A 15,766-nucleotide genomic window follows, 5' to 3' on the forward strand; every position below is an offset into this window, starting at 1 on the left:
CTCTTTAGAAATCCTGTCAGCAACATCTTTCTGCAGATGCCTGTGACTTATAAAATATCCATTCTAGGCACAGTGCAGAAATGAATAGCAGATGTGTGTTAGCAGCCCTGGGAAATTCAGAAGTGTCAGTTTAATATCTTGGGTGTTGCTGCCTGAACCTGAAAAGTCAATTCAGGTTATAAAAATTTCAGTACATAGTCACAAATCCCTGAATGTTCCCTTCACTCCAGATAAAGCAAAGGCAGCGGGCCAGAGGAGAAAAGCAGGAGGGAAAAGAATGGAGGCCATCTCACTGATTAAAAGCTGGCTTTTGAAAAAGTATGATGATATTAAAGACCCTATTTCTTCCCTATACTCCCTAATTTTAGGGTAGCAAAAATATATGCGTGCAGTCAGACAGTGTATATAGCAGGCAAGTCAGATTGTGATAATCAAAATGTTATTTTCTTCTATTATAGACTTATTTGTGCCAGACAAAGCACCCAATCTTTGCCTCTTGGGTTATAACTTGGTTGTCCAGGATGTTAATAATCAATTATTTGTACTACATATAGGATTGGCACTTATTCAACTTTTGAGAAAATCACAAAGGCAACATAATTTAAAATACAGAACAATGTGTCTTCATATATTTTTCTTTAACTTATTCCTTGGAGTATTACATGTTGTTTTTGTCAGATAAATCATTCATCTGTTAGTCTGATCCTATAGAAAGCAGCTTCATTTATTACCAAAAAGACATTGCTATGTTATTTTGGCATGAGTGTCCCTACAAACCTAGCTTTCATGAAAGATTACAGGAAAATGGGAATTTCCAAAGCATTTTTCTCTTCTGTTAAGTATGTTTTCCAGTATAATAACAGTATTTCACTGATGCCTACATTGAGTATTTAGAATCAATTCACTTATTTATTTATGATACTAATCACCTATTCTTTAGCCAACTCTGCCAGAAGCTGTAGCTATGTACACTGATAAGTTTTGGTCTCTTCTCCCATAGACTTCACAGTCACATTTGATGGATCTATTTGTAAACAAACTGAATCCAATACAGAGTGGTGAGTTTTATAATAGAGGTAGGGACAGATCATCTATAGGACCATTGAAAAACACCTAACTGTGGGAGAGAGATTAGAAATTTCAAAAATTAAAAAATATATATTCTTTTGAACTCAAATCAAGTTCTTTTAATCACTTGGTTGGTTTTATTACAAAACACAGCATCAAGTATCATCAGTATCATTTGGCTGTCTATTCATAAATAGATGCACTAGCAATCAAAGCAACATGCCACCTCAAAGATTTGGTCCTAATGACATCAACAGTAGCTATTATTATTGCCTTTATATTAAGTAAAGCTTACATGGCAGGCATTCATATTTTATCAAACTCAATAATCATAAACACCATGTTCAGAGGGTAGAACTATTGCCATGTCATTGGATGGGCTAAGGGCAATGCAAGAAAGCTAAGGAATGGCCCAAGGCTGAGTTGCTTATAACTGCTGTATCTGGAATGGAAACTAATTCCCCAGCCCCTGGTTTTCCTGCTCTGCTAAACTACTCAGAATGATCTGCCCAACTATCAATCCAAAATGTGTTCTGTGTACATCCTCAGACATTCATTTCAATGATTTAACTAGAAGCACAGAGTCGAAATGTTTGGGCATTACATTTCAGCCTTTGAAAATTAATACCACCTTCGTGGGAAGACTGACAGCATAGCGACTCTGAAGGCCAATCATGATGAATAAGACTGGGGACTGTGGCAATTATATGTTACATTTGCTGCCTTCCATGAATGACTTCAAAACCACGTGTTTCGTGCTATGTTCCTGCCATATTTTCTGTATGTACGTTTTCATTATGATATACTCTCAAATGAATTTATCCTCCGGGCAGGAAAAAGTAGAATAAGCATGCTGCAATTATAATCACTTGAATATAAATGGGAAACCCATTGGCAAAGTAATCAAGTACAGTGAGAAAATTAATGTTGTAAATTACATAAACAGTAAACAGATAAGACCCTGTGTATCCAGAGAGGTAGTAGGACATGGAGGTGAAGAGTGTAAGTCCTGGAACCAGACTGCCCATGCTCAAACCTGGCCTCAAGCATTTGTGTGCTGTATAATTTTGGATAATCTTTACCTCTCTGTGCTTTAGTTTTATCATTTTTCAAAAGCAAGATGTAATAATAGTACCCACATCAAAGGTTGTTATGAGGATAAAGTGAGTTAATGCTTGTTAAAGCTTAGAACAGTTCCTGGCCCAAAGTAGTGTTCCATAAATGTATGCTATTATACTAAATATAGAATACTTTTTTATTACTGCAATATTATTATGTGGTCTGATGCTATCTTTTACAGAAAGAATATGTAATGAAGTTCAGCCCTTAGAATAGTCATGCACACTTTGAATTAATTTTCAAGGAAACACTGCCAGTTCTATTTGGTATTCTATTTAAATAGAAGAAAAAAGAACTTATTTTAGTCTGGATGGTCCTCAGACTACTGCCTTACATAATAAAGAGTAATAAATGACTACATTCCATCCAAAGTCAATCTGGAAAGATTCTAAAACACTCTACTTTGGGTTTGCTGGACAGGCTCCAGATTCTTAGTAAATAATTTCTAAGGCTACTGCTGTCTTTAAATTCAGGATTAATATGGGGAAAGATTCTGAAATGTTATTAAGCCATACTAATGAGAGTGGTGCTCCTTTCAGCTTCATACAGGAACAGAGAGAGGATGATTCCATGGTGCATCTCCCTTTGTCTCTTCCTCCAAGCAGGTTAAGAGTGTGATTTCAAGCCCCTGTGCTTCTCTCTTTTCATCAATGCCACTTCTGACAATGTCCTCAAAGAGATAATTAACCTCACACTGAAAGACAATTTTCTCCCAAGAGCACACGTTACTAGCCTTCTTAAGCCTATTATGCCCTGGACAGGGATGGTGTCCACGTCCATGCTCCTTCAATACCTGTCAAGGCTCTGCAAACATTATTAGGCAATAACTTCTCATTTGCATTTCCTTTGACTTTAATTGATGACGCTAAATTTAATTTTGCCATGACGCCAGTGCATGAAATCAAGATATCATGGGCCAGGTACAAATTTCCTTAATAATGTAGATATTATTTCTATATTTTCTCAAAATTCCAAGGCAACTCCCAATATAACTTCTATGGCAGGGGTTTAGACCTCCAGGTGTGGACGATGAGGTAAGTTATCAAGGCACAGAAGCAAGGTTAAACCCTGCACTGGTGTGACATTTCCTTCCAAACCCCCGCACACTGCCGTAATATGCATTATCAATGACAAGAACATATTTCAGTACAAAATGATGAGAACATTGAACAATTATCTTAAAACGTGCGTTATCAAAACTTGACCTCCAAATTTAGCTTTGGCCACTATTGTTTTTTGGCTATTTCTACCAACTGCTTTAATTATTCTGTTCATGTGTGAGCTGCTGGATCCTCAACATTTGCATTCTTTCCAATTTTGTAGATGAGATTCAGACATTGTAATACTAACCCTTTGTTTTTGTTGCTTTAGAGAGTAAAAGAACAAGGATAGAATTTTTAAAAAGAAGACGTGGTTTTGTTTTTGGCCCAACTACCTATAAACTGTGAATCCTTTGAAAAGGTGTTGAACCTCTCTGAGCTTCGTGTCTCCACTGGAAAAATTCAAATGTCAATAATAATAGCAAGCAATAATGCCTACCCACAGGGTTGGTGTGCAAATAAAATAGATGACACATGTGGAAAGTGATTTTTAAGTTTTAAAGACCTTCCTAGTAAAAACGAAGAATTCTGACATTACACTGACCTTTCAGAGATGTGTGGTGAACCAGACATCGATGCCCAAAGCCTGAGGCTTAGGATATGAGACCTGGGGCTGCCAGAACGTAAATTATGTGCTCCTTTCATTTCTCCCACTGTCTTCACCTGAGAAGATGGCCTGCCTGTACATTTCAGTTAGGAAAGACAAAAAGCATTATTCCGATTGATGATGTAGAATAACATTTAACAGCAAAAGTAAATATATTATTGAATGTCGAATAGGAGGGCCGATTGCAGGAATGCAGGTAGAGTATGAGGTTATTTTGTTAACATATACATGGATAAGAAAAAGTCTGAAACTATTAATAGTTCACTTTAGCATCAGGATTACAAGTATTTTTTTCTTCTCTAAACTCCTTCCTTTAACATATTTTCTTTCATTGATATGTGTATGCTCTAGTTTGCTAGCTGCCAGATTGCAAAATACCATAAACAGAATGGCATTTAAAAAGGGGAATTTAATAAATTGCTAGTTTACAGTTCTAAGGCCGAGAAAATGTCCCAATTAAGACGTCTATAGAAATGTCCAATTTAAGGCATCTGGGGAAAGATACCTTGGTTCAAGAAGGCCGATGACGTTCAATGTTTTTCTCTCTCAGCTGGAAGGGCACATGGCGAACATGGCAGTGTCTGCTGGCTTTCTCGTCGCTCTACCAAAAAGGGACTCTCTCCAAAATGTTTCCTCTTTTAAAGGATTCCAGCAAGCAACTCCACCTTCAGTGGGTAGAGATACACCTCCATGGAAATCATCTAATCAAAAGTTACCACCCACAATTGGGTGGGTCAAATCTTCAAGGAAACAATCAAAATGCTCCCACCCAGCAATATTGAATGAGGATCAAAGGGCATGGCTTTTCTGGGGTCCACCACAGATTCAGACCAGCACAGTGTACTTGAGCAATAAGTTAAAAATTATATTATGTCTGAAAGAGAAAGAGCAAAATTCTAATACTGCCTATTTGTGTTTTTCTGGGTAGCTCCACGTCCTAAAACCAGCTGTCTTTCACTCTGTTTTCCCATCTACCATCTTTCCCCAGTCACTTTCACGTCCCTTCTCAGTCCCTGAGCTTCTACCTTCACAGTCTAGCCTTTTGATGCTCTATGACCCCTGATGATGAGCAGAATTTGGTATATGGTGGATTTCCTTTTCCCCTCACTCCTCAGCCCATGTTCCTGTGGCGTTCCCAACCGTGTTTTTCTAAGCCACTGTTTTCCTCGCCCCGTTCTCCATGATCTAGATCCTCATCTGACCTAGGCAGACACACCAGCCCAATTTCAACGCCATGAGCCACACAGCCAATGCACTCCCTCATTTTCTTCCTTCTTTCTGCCATCAACACTATTCATATTATTATGGGGAAAAAACCCATGCTATTTTCCAACATATTTATAATCTGTTCACTCCATCTTCTGCCATTTTAGCAACATAAGCACCCGCTGAAAACTTCCCAGCTGTGCTCACTCACAGGCACCATTTTCCTCTAACAGTGAAGGGGTGTACTGGTTCCTTCCTTTCTTTTGCTATATCTTTGTCCTCTACAGGTCTAATCTAATGTACATATACCACTTCTTCTGCAAAGGTTAAAATGATGTAACTCAAACTTAATTTCACCAGGAAATTTCTCTTATACAAGAATCTGTATTTGGTTGCTTTCACCACATCATATCCTCCCTTTGCTACCTTTCATATCTAGCACCATCTCACATCGTAATATGGAGCTCTAGAGAGGATGTTTTTATGTCTCTGCATGGTTGCTTCTTTCTGAGCAAGTTTGACTGAAACACATCTGGAATAAAAGACAAAGTTAAATTGTGACTGAATTGATCATGAGAAGTGCAGAGAGATTTACCTCCTAGGAAATATGTGTTTACCCAGAGTTGTAAACTCAAGGATGCAAAGCTTGTCTTCCCACTAGGAACATGTATTTATGTTCCAAAGGGTGAAAACTCATAACCTTTCTTAAGGAGAACCTGTTACATTATGGAGCAATGATTTCTCCCCAACTGTGAGGAGGTGGGGACACAGTTCTCCTCTCCTGTATAATCCCCCAGATTCTTAATCTAGGCTTCCTCACCTACAGTGCAGATCCTAGTATGCACAGAATGACATCTAGATCTCATCCCACTATGCTGGGAAAGGGAAATTAGAGCTAGGGGAACTAGCCCAGTTATCATAAGGAATAATTATTTAGTCCCTGCCCCTGAAATCTCATATCTACTTTCAGAACAATACAAATTAATATAGTTATTAAGCACTTATTATATACTCAATCCATATAACCAAACTCATTCCCTTATCCCTCCCCAGTCCTTTAAAATGTCTCTTAAAAGGCTGTGGACACACAAGTTATCCTGAACTTCACATCATTGGAACTGTTTTTATCCATTTGAAATGCCTTCTTTTCTCTTTTGAATCGATATATATTCTCTTCTCTTTAAAAATTTGAGATGTTTACCCTGAGAAAAAGCCCCTCAGTTTTCTCAGTGTATTGAACCATGTATTCCATGCAGTTGGTAAGGTCAAGGACCAGGATGCAGACTTATCTTTGCTTGATATAGGGCTTGGCCATGTGCTTTTCTTTGATCAACAAAATGTGAATCGAATTGGCATGAGCCACCTCTGAGCAGAAACATGAAGAGCTGTTGAGTTGTTCTTTCTGCTGCAAAAAGCTCAGCATTGTCTCAGATGGCTTCTCCATCAACCAGCATCCTTCATAATGAGAATTTGGATTTAAGGTACAGTCTAAAACCTGTGATATACAGGAACCACAAATGAGAAACAATCTTTGTTATAAGCCACTGAAATTTCTGGATTGTTTGATGGTACCACACAATTCAGGTTAAACTAAATTTAGTGTAAACAGATATAGAATCTGTTATGTGGCGTGCAGTGTGGCCATAATAAAACCCGAAAATGTATGGTTCAATTCTCTCCTGCAATAACTTGAAGTCAGATACCATACCTGATTAGCTTGTGATTCAAACAAAAAGTGGGAAAAATAATATTATTAACAGTAATTGGCTACTATTCACTCTTTTGGCAAGGTGCTTCTGAGATGAGCTCACAAAAGATTTGGTCAATTTGCAAGAAGAATTGAGGAGAAAGAAACCCACAGGAAAGTCCAGAAATGGTAGGACTTCCAGAATCAGCAGATACAATTTATTTTTATTTCTAAATGGTAAATAATAAACCTGAGCATCAAGGTTCATTTTAAGGTTCTAAGAAAAGGAACCTATGAATTGATTAAGATGGTGCACAGAAAATGCCTTCAGTTTTACAAAATGGCTCGAAGAAAATAGACTAAGGGTATGACTCTCCCGTGAAAACCTGACAACCACATAGCATGCGTGGTAGGCAGAAGAGTGCTCCCCTGAAGATGTTCCAAACCTAATCCCCAGTGAACACATATTATTTTACATAGCATTATGATTAGGTTAAAGGTCTTGATATGGGGAGATTATCCTGGATTATTTGGGTGGGTGCAATATCATCACAAATGGCTGTATAATCCCGAGCAGTGAAAGAGGGAGGCAGGAGTTAACAGTCAGAGAAGGAAATGTGTCCATGGAAGCAGGGATAAGAGTGATGTAATTGCAATATTTGAAGGTGGAAATGGACTGTATTAATTTGTTAAACTGCCAGAATGCAATATACCAGAAATGGAATGGCTTTTAAAAAGGGAATGCATTAAGTTGCAAATTTATAGTTCTAAGCCTCTAAAAATGTCCAAATTAAGGCATCCAGGAAAACATACCTTAATTCAAAGAAGGCTGATAGGTCCGGAATACCTCTGTCAGCTTGGTAGTTACGTGGCTGGCATCTGCTGGTACCTTGCTCCTGGGCTCTGCTGCTTTCAGCCTCTGTTCTTGTGGGGGCTCCTCATTCTACTTCTCCAGGGTTGATTTTCATCTCTTGGGTTTCCTTGGCTCTCCCCAGGTTCTGGCTTGCTTAACATCTCATGGCTCCACCTCCAGGGTCCAAGCATCTCCAAACATCCATGTCCCTGTCTTCAAGTATCAGTATCTATGTCAGCTCCCTGTCTTTTCTTCAAAATGCTTCTCCTTTTAAAGAAGTCCAGTAAGCTAATGAAGATCAACCTTAAATATGTGGAATCACATCTCCAGCTCATCAAAAGGTCATACCCACAATTTGATGTGCCAAACCTCTGTGGAAAAAATCTAATCAAAAGTTTCCACACTACAATATTGAAACAGGATTAAAAGAAACGGCTGCCCCCCACAAGATTGAATCAGCATTAAAACATGACTTTTCTGGGGTAAAGAATAGCTTCAAACTGGCATATGGACCATGCATCAAGGTCTGCAAGCAGACTCTAAAGTTAGAAAAAGAAAGGAAACAGACTTTTCCTAGAGCCTCCCGAAAGGAACTTAGCCCTGTAAATACCTTGAATTTAGCCCATTGAGACCCATTTTTTTCATATATATATTTCTGACCTCCAGAACTGCAAGAAAATAAATTTGTATCAAGTCATTAAGTTTGTAGTAATTTTTTTAGAGCAATCATTAGAAACTGATACAATATTCATAACTAAGTCTAGACAGATAGGCTTATTGTAACAGGAATTGTGGTTATGGCTATTGATAATATTGATTTTATCAATCAAATTGCTAAAAAGCTGACTCAGTTCTTGAGAGACTTGTAATATCAAAAGAGCCATGGGTCTAGACTAAGAGAGACTGTAGCTATTCGGGAACTGAAGTGTCCCTTTGATTTTAGTGAGCAGGAAGCAGACTGAGAGAGTTGCTCAGTCTCCTAGCAGAGGACATTCCCCAATTTCTTCTTTAGTTGTGGCACAAGAGAACAAATGGGAATGGAGGACCTCCCAGAGAGTGGAGCCCAAAGTCTGGATGGTTGTGGAGAGCAATGAACTGGGCCTACTTGAGGAATGTTCTACTTCATGTTAGGGGCCCTTGTAACACTTTCCACTGGGATTTCAGAATTGCTGTGCTCAGTAACTTCTCGTGCTTTCCATTCTTTTTTTTCTCCAAATGGGAGTATTTGTCATGGTCGTTCTGTCCCTATTCTGCTATTGAATATATGGTAGAATTTCTATGGAGGAAGGAGGATGACTTTTTTTTTTGTAAGTCTGGCATATCCAGACCAGACATGGGACTGTCATGCAACTCTGGGCTTTTAGCCTGATTGGGTGGGACTGTTGGGTTGTTTCTCCTGGAAGAGGGTGGGTGCATTTTGGATGTAAAAGATAGAGAAGTAGAATTTTGTGACCAAGATAGTAGATTGGATAGAATTTATTATTGTTTCCAAATATTCTCATGACCCTCCCTGTGGAAGAATTGTAGTTTTTGCCCTGGGCTTGGTCATATGACTTGATTAGACAGTAAGATGTGAGTGTAATAATGTATGCCTCATCTGAAGAGAAGCTACAAGAGCCATTGCAAATCTAGCATCTCTCTTCTTCTCTGCTATAAGCTGGCAATGCTTCAGAAAGGGTCTCCTCTGTCAGTCTCACAATGAAAAAGAAATGGTGAAGCTGGACCATAGGCAACAAGCAACAACCCATGATTGACTGCAACAAGAGCCAGCAATGAATTATTAGTGTAATCCACTGTGATTGTGATTGCGAGGTTGAATGTAACTGGGGTATAGCAGTCTAAGCTGACTGATACATGTGAAGTCAAAGAAAAATGATTAATGACCACCATTCCTGAGAAAAATACCCAAGAGAGAGAACTGTTCCATATGTTTTGATTACTTCAGCTCAATAAAAAACTCTACCCATAGAATAATGCAAAAATTATTCTGTGTTCATAAGGGGTTTAAATGGAATGTGAGAGGCACTGAATTTTATATTTGAGAACAGCTGCAAGAAAAAGAATTCCACATGGTACAAGACAAGTCCAGAAGAGAAAACAATCACTCACTTGGGGAAAAAAAAAACATTTAATAACAAAAGAGTGAGAGATAATCTGTGCTCCAATCTGTTGAAATGTGAGGGTTACAATTCTTCCATAATAAATGGTAGGTTTCCAATATGACACCGGGAAGAAAATGAATGGGCCTTTGACTTCACATCATATTTTTAATGGCCATATTGTGTAAAGGGCTGGCATCCATGAACCAACATGACTTACTTGCAACAGCTATATCACCAAGCCATTGAATATGCATCACCATATATTTCTAAAGTGCAACCACAAAGCTAATCCTTACAGTCTGTTCCTAGAACAGAAGTTTGAACTTACAACAAACAAGATCTATATATGTGTATGTCAAAAACAAGGTAGTGAATATCTGGGCCAGAGAAAGCAGAGCGGTGGGTTAAATCACAAGGAATGCTTACTCCCCCACTGTAACATTTGAGTAAGAGTAAAATTATGACTACATGAACATGAGGGCTGCCTTGACAAGGAAGCATTTCCTAAAATGCCCGCACACATGTGGATACAGGCAGGCAGTCCCGTTCTCTCATCTTGTTAGTACTGAGAGGGAAAAGGGCTGATAGAAGTCTGAGAGTGCACTGCCGTGGCTGCTGCTGTTGAAGGCCCAGCTCGTTCTCCCCTAATCACCGTTTTATGGAGTCACTGCCTGTGGTTTACAGGTTTCTGCTGAGGTTGGACAAAGACCACATTCTGTAGAGAGTGAATAAAAACAAAGCAGGAGCAAGTCTCAGACTTTGGATTTTACGTCTCCAAAACCTCAGCAATATGCCTCGAGAACTGAGCACTATGGCCCAAAGGCATAGCTTTAATTGAGTGAAATGATTTCAATATAGCTCATGTAGCCCACCAAGAAGGTGATAGGTGTTGAAGCTTGTCTCCTGATCTAAATGCTCACCTACAGGGAAGAAACTGACAATGAAGCATACAAAAGCTGCCAAGAATGAGAAGCACAAAAGAGAACAGTTTTTATTAATGGTGAATAAACTTAATTACATCATTCCTCCCAGCTTAATATTACTATGTTCAACTTATAATATGCAACCAGATTCCCAAGCACTGCACCCAAATTATATTACACATTTTCAATACTATGACATATTGCATAGATAGAAAATATTTAAAAGCACTGTAATATGAAAAAAATCCAATTGCTTTAGCTGATATTACAGAAGTCACAAACTTGATAACTGTAGGGAATAAGACAGGGAAAACCTCAGTGTTGGAGAGAGAATATCAAGCAGTGGGCGCTACAGCAAATTGGAGAACACACTAAAGGGAGCAGCTCCCACAAAGCTCCCACATATTGCTGCCTTACTGAAATGTCAGCCCAGGGTAGTCATCTGATTTTTCAGGAGAAACAAGAAGTCCAGAATTTTATGTGAAATTTCTTGATTTTAAAATGCTAGCCACAAATTCAAAATAATAATAACAACTTAGGTCCTGTGTGTGGCAACAATTTATGGGCCCAGTAAACACATCTATGTGCTTCTAGTCAGATTTGCTCGAAGACCCATGTTCCCAGTTTCTAGGCAACTTTGGTTGGTCCTTTTCACACTCAAGCCCTTTCTCAAATAGCAATGGAAACCACCAATGAAAAGGGACTTTCTTTCTGTTTGACCTAAAACTAAATTTTGCATGAAAGGAAATATATACATTTAGCCATTAAGTACCATGCCTCTGAGGAGTCTCCATTTACAATGAGCATGTTTGCAGAGGACTGACTTTTTTGAGGTTATTCTTATACTTCAATTAAAAACAAATGAAATTTTTATGGAACTATTTTTGCTAGGAGCATGATTTACAGTAGGAATTACACAAAACTAGGATTTAAGAGACAGCAGCCTCATTTTGCTGTGTTGCTCTAGAGTGAACATGAGGGTTGATCTCTCTAGAATAAAATGAAAGATGATGGATTCTCTAAAATTTGAGGATTTCTCTGTATTTACGGTAATTGCTACTTGGGAACTTGTTGCAAGAATGAGCCAGCAGGGATGCAATTGAGCTAATGGAACAACTCAGAATCAATATTTCATAGTTTGCTGGTTTAAAAGTATTGATGTAACCCAGAAAAGCCATGTTCCTTTAATCCTGATTCAATACCATAGGGTATAAATTTTGATTAGATTGTTTCTATAGAGATTGCCTTTTTGATTGGATGGAGATTACTCCGCCCGTGCAAGGTGGGTCTTGATTAGTTTACTGGAGTCCTTTAAAAGACGAAACATTCTGGAGGAAGCTCAGGTGCTTGGAGAATGGTCGTTACCTCAGAGACACAGACATTTGGAGATGCTTGGAGTGCCAACAGAGAGAGCAGACACCTAGACGTGGGTGTTGGAGATGTAGAGCCCAGCAGACATCACCATGTGCCTTCTCATGCGATACTAAGTAAGCCAGAACCCAAAATTGGTCCTGGAGGAACTAAGAGAAGGCCCACAGATGCTTAGAGAGGAAATTATTGGCATCAGAAGCTGGAAGCAACAGAACCGGGAACAAGGACCAGTGGACATGAGCCATGTGCCTTCCCGTGTGATTAACATTGGCCTTTCTTGAGTTGAGGTATCTTTATCTGGAAACCTTAGTCTACACATTTTTATGGACTTAGAACTTGTAACTTAATAAATTCTCTTTTTAAAAGCTCTTCCATTTATGGCATATTACATTCCAGCAGCATTTAGCAAAGCAAAACAGATTTGGGTACCAGAGGAGTGGGGTGCTGCAGATTGCAAATACAAAACATGTTGGGACAGTTTATTAAATGGATAAAGGGAAGGTTCTGAAAGAGCTGTGAGGATCTTGATAAAGAAGGCCTAGAATGCTTTAACAAGACTTTTGGTAGAAATGTGGACTCTAAAGATATCTCCGATGAAGCTTTAGACAAAAATGATGACCAGTCATTGCAAATTGGAAGGACGGCAACCCTTGATTTTAAAGTGGCAGAGAATTTGACAAAATTGTGTACTGCTGTTGGATGGAAGCTAGAATTTAAAGGGGACAAGTTAGGATATTTAGCTGAGGAAATTTCTAAATTAAATGTGGAAAATGCACCCTGGTTGCTACTTGCTACTATTTTACAAATAGTAAAATTTGACAGAAAATAGATAAGTTGAGAACTGAACTCTTGGGCACAAAGAAAACAGAAATTTATGGTCTGGAAAATTCTGGACTCCCAGAAAGTGAGACCCAAGTGAATAAAGTCCCACGTGAGGATTTAACAAAACATGGAAGCAACCATTACAGGACAAGCAAGGATTTGAGATGGTGTTATCTGGAAAGTATTTGTAGAAAGTCCTGTTGTCTGATGGCTATGATCTCTGTATACTGCATAAGAAACCAGTAAATTTCTTGTGAGATCGGTATGAATGGAACCAAGGCCAATCTGGGCTAAAGGGACAGAAAAGGGACAAATTGAAGGAAAAATGACTTCAAAAGATCCATGGAAGCCAAGGTCTGAAGCCAAGAAACCTCAGGCCAGGAGAGTGGACCCACCCATGCATGTGGAGAGGGTGAGTTTGCCCTGGAAGCAGAGGTCAGGCCTTGTGCTTCATTGCTAAGGAAGAGTTTTGCCACCTCAGGCCTCAGAGAGGGTGGAGAAAATTACATGGGGGTCGGGGGAAACCTGGTAATTGCCCCATTGTTTTGAGGGAGTTGAGCCTGTACCCCAGAGATAGCACAGATGCTTGAAGAGAGTGGATCTGATGTCCCCACAGCATTTCCCCAATGTGGCAACCCCCACCCCAGCATTTTCAGAGAGCAAGGACACTGCCTAAGCTCTTGGAAAGGGTGGGGCTTCCACTTTTTAAAGCCCCAAGGATGATAAATGACTCAGTCTTTGTAATCCAATGGAGTATGTCTTGTGGGTTTCCAGAACTGTTTGTGTCTGGTGACCCCCTCCTTTCAATTTCCCTATGACAATGGGAACATTGCCTGTGTTTCCATTAGTATCCTATGACTCTTACTTCTGTGTATACTAGCAGCAGATAACCTGTTCTGAGTTTCACAGGTCCACAGCCAGAGGAGAAATTTTTGCCTTAAAACAGATCATGCCTGTAACTGACTTTGATAAGATTTTGCACTGTTTTTGACTTGTGTGGTATTTGTATTATTACTGAAATGGTTTAAGGCTTTTGTCATATTGTGATGGAATGAATGTACTTTATATATGGAAGGAATATGTCTCTTTGGGGTCCAGAGGATGGAATGTGCTGGTTTGAAACAATATGTAACTCATGATAGCCATGTTTTAATCCTGATCCAGTCTCGTGGTACCAGACTTATTTTTAGGGTAGGAACCTTTGATTATATAGTTTCCATAGAGACTGACCCACATAATTCTAAGTGTGACCTTTTGGTTAGATTACATCCATGGAGATGTGACAAACCCAATTGTGAGTGTGGCCTTTTGATTAGTTGGTGATGTGTCTCCAACCATTCAAGGTAGGTCTTGATTAGTTTACTAGATTTCTTTAAAAGGTGAAACATTTTGGAGAACCTCATATGCCAGATACTTGGAGAACAGTTGTTTTAGAGCCAACAGAGGTAGAGATTTGGAGATGTACGGAGGGCTGACGAAGAGAGCCAATGCCTAGACACAGATGTTTAGAGATGCAGAGCCCAGCAGACATTGCCATGTGCCTTCCCTTGAGCTTCTAAGCAAACCAGAACCCAGAGTTTGTCCTGAGTTACTAACTGAAAGCCCACAGATGCTTAGACAGGAAAACACTTGCATCAGAAGCTGGAAGCAATGGAACTGGAACAAGGACCAGCAGACACCAGCCATTTGTCTTCTCATGTGCCAGACATCAGCCTTTCTGGAGTCAAGGTGTCTTTCTCTGGATGACTTAGTTTGGGCATTTTTATGACCTTAATAACTGTACACTTGCAAATTAATAAGTTCCCTTTTTAAAAGCTATTCCATGCCACCTGTGTTTATTCTAAGGAATTGGACCCCAAATGTTGCAATGGACAGCATGCCATGTATATGCTCTCTTAAACCAAATTGATAATAAACTTATAAAAACCCTACAGAGCGCCTCCACCAAGGAATAGAGCCCTGAGGTAACAATCTTATTTTCTGGTAAGTCTATTTTTTAGGACAAGCCATTTAACCTCTTGAGTGTTTTTTTTCTAGTAAATGCTCAGAAACACATCCTAGACAATTGCAGTAACTTTTTTTTTTTGTGCACGGTCCAGGAATTGAACCTGGGTCTCCCGCATGTAAGGCGAGCATTCTACCACTGAACCACCCGAGCACCCTTGCAGTTGCTTTTGAATCAGTTCATACCTGGGCTGGTAGCAGAGAACTATGAATCTGCCTGAACTGGACAAGCACACAGCCTATCAAGTGATGGTACCTGAGCAGAAGCCAGCTTAGCCTTTCTCTTTATTTCTAAGAAAGATAAAAAAAATGGAGGGGGTTGGGGGATGGTGGTGGCAGATTTTACCTTAGGCAATTATCTTCATTATTTAAGATTGCATATCTCATATTTTTAAAAAGCATAGGTGTGTCTGCCTTTAAAGAAGGCAAAGAAAAGGTCCAGTGATGAAAGAGGCCAAAACAAGAAAGGGAGAGAGAGAGAGAGAGAGAGAGAGAGAGAGAAAGAAATAATGAATGAACAAAACAAAGAGGCAATGTGTCCTAGGTAGAATAGGATAGAGGGAGAAAGAATTGTTATAGTAATTCAAATAAAAGCAATAAAGCATTGCTGCCATGTTTTTCTTCTCCATTAAGCTCTGTTTTGACAATAGGTAGCATGATTTAACCATCTATGAATTCACAAACACAGTGCTTAGGCTGTAGGTGTCTGTTAATGAATGCTGTTTTTAATTTAACTTAAGGATGTTACTAGTTTGGTTACTTACATTCCTACTTTGGAAAAATTATGCACTCTCAAAGGAAGCAGCACCCTGTCCCAGTCTAGTGCATGTGAGTGGCCTACATTCAGGGTGAGAAGTCCTGCCAGCCTAGGGTGGTGGGAAAGGGGAAACGCAAAAGCTAAAAA

The 15,766-nt window shown here is 39.2% G+C and overlaps 1 non-coding gene across 1 annotated transcript; it reads right to left on the reverse strand.

Moving 5' to 3' along the window:
- Positions 1–14,945: 14,945 nt before the first annotated feature.
- Positions 14,946–15,016, reverse strand: TRNAV-UAC (transfer RNA valine (anticodon UAC)). The gene has a single exon. It is a non-coding gene; the product is annotated as a tRNA-Val (tRNA).
- Between the last annotated feature and the right edge of the window lie 750 nt (positions 15,017–15,766).

This window comes from Tamandua tetradactyla, chromosome 4, assembly GCF_023851605.1.
Source record: "Tamandua tetradactyla isolate mTamTet1 chromosome 4, mTamTet1.pri, whole genome shotgun sequence".
NCBI lineage: Eukaryota > Metazoa > Chordata > Mammalia > Pilosa > Myrmecophagidae > Tamandua > Tamandua tetradactyla.